Source organism: Euleptes europaea, chromosome 4, assembly GCF_029931775.1.
Source record: "Euleptes europaea isolate rEulEur1 chromosome 4, rEulEur1.hap1, whole genome shotgun sequence".
NCBI lineage: Eukaryota > Metazoa > Chordata > Lepidosauria > Squamata > Sphaerodactylidae > Euleptes > Euleptes europaea.
In genome coordinates, this window is record NC_079315.1 from 18,803,459 (window position 1) to 18,810,393 (window position 6,935).

A 6,935-nucleotide genomic window follows, 5' to 3' on the forward strand; every position below is an offset into this window, starting at 1 on the left:
GTGTTCCAACTGGGAGGAGACTTCCAGAATTGTCGTCTTGGCGCGCTCACACACTGAGATTTCATTTTCAGCTGTAATTCTATTAAAGGCCTGTTCAAACAGCTTTTTTTTTCCTGTGTGTGGGGCTAAATCAACAAAAGCAACGTTCCCTCGTAAAAGATGTAGGTCGTGTACCAGCATGTTCAAAGTTGGCCAAGTACACTTGTCAGTATGCATTTTTTTCTCCCTTGGGTAAAGGGGTTCCTGAGAGTCTTCAGCTTCATAGATGATAGGCTGCCTTGTAGAGGTAGCTTTTCCTCCCTAATGGGTCACCTTGTAGCTGTATTGATTGCCCCTACACGTACTTGCAGAACCAATCTCTACATCCCCAACCAATCACACCCTTTGCCCCGACTGCTCTGTTATCTTGGTTGGAGGCTTCTTCCCTGCAGCCGTAGATGCTCTGGCCATTTACTAAGGCAGATGGCTGAGGGATTGTAGGGCACACCCACCCCCGTCTGTCAGCTTAATTTGGAGCCGAGTTTTTCTCTCTCTGCTGGTACAGAGGAGGATAAAATGCAGCCAAAACCAATTGTTTGTGTGGGGAGGGGGAGAATAAGGTTAACAGTCCATGCTCTATAGGAGACGTGTGCTGCAATGTGGTGGGGAATTAATGTCTTCTTTATGCGTAACGTTGAAGCTAAGGCTGAAAGGCTCCTCCACTTTTATGGGTGGCTCAAGAGGGGATTTCTCCAACTGCAGGTTCTGCCAGTGCAACTACTTGATGGTGAAATAACATCACCTATGGAGTTTCCCATAAACCTGGCTCGCCTGTTCTTGATGGAGGTAGAGTTGGCTATGGTGTAAATCCTCTTCCCTTCAGTGGACTCGGTGTTTCTACTGGTCTCTGTAGACAGTGATTAAACTTCCAGTGACTCAACGGAGCAGTTAGTGTAGAGTGCCAGTGTGTTACATGAGGGCCGGGGAGACCTGGGTTCAAAGCCATGTGGGTTTGAAGCTCACTGGATGATCTTGGGCTCCTTACTCTCAGCCTAGCGTCTCTCTCGAGACTGGGATAAAATAAAACTATGTATCCTGCCCTGAGATCCTTGCCTGAAGGATATAAATGACAGTATTCTCTACCCTGTTTTTGTCTTGCTTTTGCTGAGGAAGCAGAGTGGTTCTGTGCCAATGTGTGGTTTTCCCTTGTGTCCCAGAGTCTCCAGTTTAGATAAATGGAGGTAGGATGGAAAGTTCATAGTGACTATCTCCCAGAAGCAGCCTAGGAATGCCTCGTAGCTATTTTAGACCTCTTGAAATGGAGGATGGTTGGAGTCTACTAGAGTCTTCATGCAGGTTCTCAAGGGTATTCTTTGGTTGAAGGGAGCATTCCCTCATGAGCCATGTCCAGTAGCATGCCCAACAGCCGCTTTGGCAGTAAAGGGAATGGGGCAATGCAGCTGTTTTGAAGCACCACCCTGAAGAATGGGGTACCTAGATGGTTCCCAAGATGTCTGCTACCAGACGTCTGTGCCTTGTGGATGACTTTGGCCTATCATAATCCAATGATCCTTCTCCCTTACTGAGGGAAGCAAACTGTACCCAGAATTCCATAACTGGATCCAGCAGGAAATTATCCCAGGTGTCCATAATCATGTACTTCTAAGCTCTGTGCCCTCATACCTGCCCTGATCACAGGGCCAGCTAGGAAAAGAATCACAAGAAGGCCAAAATGCTCTGTGATGTGTAGACCCTCCCCCCCCCCAAGCGGTGATCAAGCCCAAGCCAATATGCTACAGCCCTTTCCCCCACCCGAATGTTAGGATTTCAGCTCAGATCATAAGGAAGCAATTGGGTGGAGTGGGGATGACTGAAGCTCCTGTTCAGCCATCTGTCAGGGAGAAGGGGGAGTAGCTGGGAAGAACTCATCGAACTCTCGTTTATCCTCTAGGTTCTTCTAGGAGGATTTGCTGTCTTTTTATAACTGAAGCCACTTTAGATGAGTCCTGGGGCACCCTATAAAGATCGGACTTTTACCTAACCACCATTGCCAGATTCTTGGTCCTGTGGTCTTGCAAACAACTGCAGGCAGTTCCACCAACCACTGCTTATCTTGATAAAAGGCCACCCAAGCTTACTAGTCTAGTATAGGAGTTGTGTAGCAGACTAGTTTCTTACACAGGGCATGCATGTCCTTCACAGATATAGTATGGTATACTTACAGCTCTGCAACTGAAATGTAGATGCTGATTAAAATTTGTTTCCCTACCCCTTCTTGGAGGAGTAAGCTTTGTGGGGAAGCCCTTGATTCGACTAGCAAAACAAAAGGCTGAAGGTTGCATTCCTAGCTATAATCCAGTGGTTGTAATCAGTGCACACAACCATGGCTCAAAAAGGATACCACACACACACACACACATTTCAGTAATATAACTAAATGCAACAGAATTTTGCAAGAAGGCTGTGTATGATCCTATGGCTTTTCTACCAAATATGGGAATGGAAGACCATCCTATTACTTGAAAATTGTTTCTAGAACTATCCCTTTATTCCTATAGGTCTGTCTTCTCCAGAATTTGAAAAAAAACCATCTTTTCCTATCTTAGCCACCTTCAACCATCTATTGGCCAATCTCAAAATCAGGATGCATAGTTGTGGCAGAGGTTCTTGGATAATTGCTTTATGTTCTTCACTATTTGCAAAAATGGTGGGACGTAACTTGGAGTACCTCCAACCCAGGAAATGCCACAGGGACACTGAACTGCTGTGTAGATTCTGGGGAGGAGAGAGGCACTTTTGTGGCCTTGAGCTCTCGTATAAGCTTACTTGGTATGTTCTAGCATTCTGGCAAGACTGAATGTTCTGTTTCTTTATCAGGACAGGTATTGCCAGTAGAGTATCATTTCCTTTTGGCTGGTCTTAGTTACAACTTTTGTGTTCCCCAAACTCATGGGGTTGCATCCCAGGGCTTCCTTCTGCTAACTGAGGAGTCTTGCTGAGAGAAGCATTTCTACCATGGTAGACAGACTCTGTTGGAACAAGCCCCCTCACTTAGCAGATTAAAAAATCCCTGGATCCAACCTAAGGTGTTCCTACGGGGTCAACTCATGCACTACATGTTTCTACTTGGAGAGCCTTAGCCTCACTTTACCAACATCATCGTGAGTTGCTCCAGCGAATGGCTGCCTCATCAGAGAGTCATAGATGCTAGTGCTTCCCTTGGCTGGGAGTAACCATGGATTAAAGGCAGTTGTATTTGGCGATTATAGTTGGATTTGCTCTAGGAAAAAGATGTCTAACCAAGTGTGAGGATTTGCTGAGAACAAATGTAAGTCAGCTTCTTCCTATTCCAGGATCATGTCACATTTGCGATGCTAAGCTGCTTCACCTACTTGTGGCTTGGTAATAGTTGAGAGACTCCACCACAGATGGACCTTCAGTTGCAAACCAAAAGAAGCATCCTACCCATAATAGGCAAAACTGATCATCAAGTAGATGACCTCCGAGTATTGGTTGTTACTGTGATCTCAAACCTCCCAACAGTTTTGGCTCCTTCTGGGCAAAAAAAGGTGGTTTTAGATTCAAAATGTTTGAATCCTTAATTTGGGGGGAATGGAGCAGCTGTGAGAATATGGAATACCGGTCATTTCTGAATGCAGACAAGAATGATCATTATACTATATATTGTAACCCTGATAACTATTGCTGATCCAGATCGACGTCAATATTTGATTTTGCTTAGGAACTTAGGTTAAAATAACCTTTCTATTATTGTTGATTATTCCTGTAGGGGTATTCCAGCAGTGATTTCAAACTTTTAATAAAATCTGGAGTATCTGTCCTTTAACTTACTTGAGGTCTTGCTGAAACTTTTTTTTCTTGCTCTTAATTTTGAAATGACAATTGTTACGAAATCATTGTTATTTTCATTGTAATTGGTGTATATCGAACTCTTCAGTAAAACCTTTGAAACTTATAATTGGTCTGATTTGTGACTGGACGTATTCTGAGAGTCTGAAGATGTAGTGCCCCACCTGAATCTCTGGTGACCCTGAAAAGTCAATATTTTAAGGAAGCAAATTTCACACTAATAATGAGGTGAAATCACCCCCTTCACACAAGAGAAATATCAGAGAATGACAACCGAGTCTGTTCCGGTAATTCAACCAATTTTGTTTCCAGTTTTATAAGTCCTCGGCCCCATGAGAAATGCCTTCTCATTTCATAAGACTGTGAAGCTGAGCAATGATTAATATGGCGCTCGCTGGGCTACTTCAGAATACGGAGTTTAATGATTTACTACTAGAGTACCCAGCTTGCTGGGGGTAAAGGGAAGATGACTGGGGAAGGCACTGGCAAACCATCCCGTAAACAAAGTCTGCCTAGTAAACGTAGGGATGTGACATCACCCCATGGATCAGGAATGACCTGGTGCTTGCACAGGGGACCTTTACTGAGGTTTTTATACCCCGATTTTCTCTACCAAAAGGAGACTTGAACCAGTTTACAATCTCCTTCCCATCCTCTCCCCACAAGACACCTTGTGAGGTAGGTGAGGCTAAGTTCTAAGAGAACTCTGACTGGCCCAAGGTCACCCAGCTGGCTTCATGTGTAGGAGTGGGGAATCAAACCTGGCTCTCCAGATTAGTCTACTGCTCTTAACCACTACACCACGCTGGGTTGACCAAAACAGTTGTAAGAAAAGAACATGCCTATAAAAGCGAGAATTTGCCCACGTTTTGAACACTGCAATAAAGTGGACCAAAAAGAAAGGGGGGGGGGAGAAACCTGCTAAAGTATCCCTACTAATTTTGGTATGGAAAGGAATTTTCAGCAAGCTCTTATTTAGTACTCAAAACAGAACAGCAGTAAACATTCAAGGCAACAATATTACCCTGTTAGTAAGGAGCTTCCTTCAACGGGTATCTCTTAGTGCAGATCCCAGCAGCTAAATAACAGACTTCCATACAGCAGCTGTTTTTATTTTTCAATCCAGATGCAACATTGCCCTCTGTTGGTGGGTATATTTGCCTGTTACTTAGCTGTACTTCAGGCAGAGTATGACATACATAACCAAGTAATATGTTTGATGTATCATCAGCGATAGTGGGAAGTGCAGGTAATGGAAATGTGAAAGGGTCTCTAGAACAGATCTGTCCCCCCCCCCAAGGATAGCCACAACTTCCCACCCTCTATTGGAAGAGTTGGTTTTTATATGCCGACTTTCTCTACCACTTGAGGGAGAATCAAACCAGCTTACAATCATTTTCCCTTCCCCTCCCCACAAGACACCATGTGAGGTAGGTGGGGCTAAGAGCTGTGACTAGCCCAAGTTCATACAGCTGGCTTCGTGTGTCGGAGTGGGGAAACATATCCAGTTCACCAGATTAGCCTTCGCCGTTCATGTGGAGGAGTGGGGAACCAAACCCAGTTCTCCAGATCAGAATCCACTGCTCCAAACCACTGCCAGCCCTTAACAGAATATAAACAGTAACACATACAACCCAACAGGCCCCCTCTACAATCTGAACTGGAACAGCTACAAGGACATTCTGGGCTGGTGCTATCTAAACTGCTATCTAAAATGGAAATTTAGATCTCTTCCTGCCCCTTAGTTTTGGATTTCAACACTTGTACAACAGCACATCCATACATATTGAATGGGAAGACCAGTTAATGGAAGACCCAAAGGTATGTCTGGCAGTAAGACAAACCTTAAAGACGACATCCTAATAAACCTCTTCAACCCCTGGTACAAAAGGAAACTGCAACAAGATGATGAGATGCTATCCTGGCTGGAGAATCTGAATATACCCAAGCCACACAGCTTCTTCTTTTGTTCCTCTTGGTAGCCAAAATCACTGCTAGCAGCCAAACGAAAATCTAAAAGGTTTCCTTCGATGCAGAGATTGTTCTTAAGAGCGCAGTTCACACTGCTGATGGACAAAGTTACTAAGAACATCAACTTGAAAAGGGAAATCTTGAACCCTGGCTCCCCATTATTAAATTTTCAGTTACCAACAAGGGTATGCCCGAAAAAACAGCTAAATATTTCAACGATGCTTACAATTCTTAACTTTAATGCTGATTGCACAAAGTGTACAAAAAATGATGAGACCCAACTAGCACACCTTTATTTAAAACCCTATTACAACATTCACGTTACAACAATTTTCAAGTATTATGAAATCAGTGTCACATTTCTCCAAAGTGTGGCAATAGCTTTGGCACTAAAGTAGAGCCGTGCCTATTGGTTTAAAGGGTGTGTGGAGAAGGAGACCATTGTTCCAGATCCAGCTTATCCAGGCTTTTCCAGTCCTTTCCCCATTCTTCCTAACACACGACCAGCATAGCCTCTGATACTTCTGGTCCTATCCCAACTGTGGGGCCCTGGCAAGCTAAACAGTGGGCATGAAACCTTCCTTTGCACTCATGGACATTTGGAGAAGGAGGTGAAGGACTTAGAAATTTTTAGCTACAAACCCCAAAATACCATGGGCAGACACTGCATCTAACTCTCGCTATGTTATCGCTCTGCAAATGAAACAGACACATTTCAAGACAGCCACATCTACAGGGGTTCCTGCTCCTCCCCCCCATTGTTGTGGCAGACAAAATTATGAGGAAGCAAGCTGGAAATATTCCAAAAGGGTACCAGTATTAACCCCTTAAACCTTCTGCTGTTGTGTTACTTGCAATGCTCTCATCCAGAAGTTTTCCACCCGGTTCATTAATGAAACTTTCAGATCAAGAAAATCCAAGACAAAACAAAATGAAAACCGGTCATTCAAAGCTCATAGACTTGTACATTACAGATAAAATCCAACAGGAAGACATATCATTATCATATGGAATTGGTCTTACAGTCCAAAACATATTTCCTCCCTCACGACTGATGCTGTGTGTGTGTGTGTGTGTGTGTGTGTGTGTGTGTGTGTGTGTGAGGGACACACACC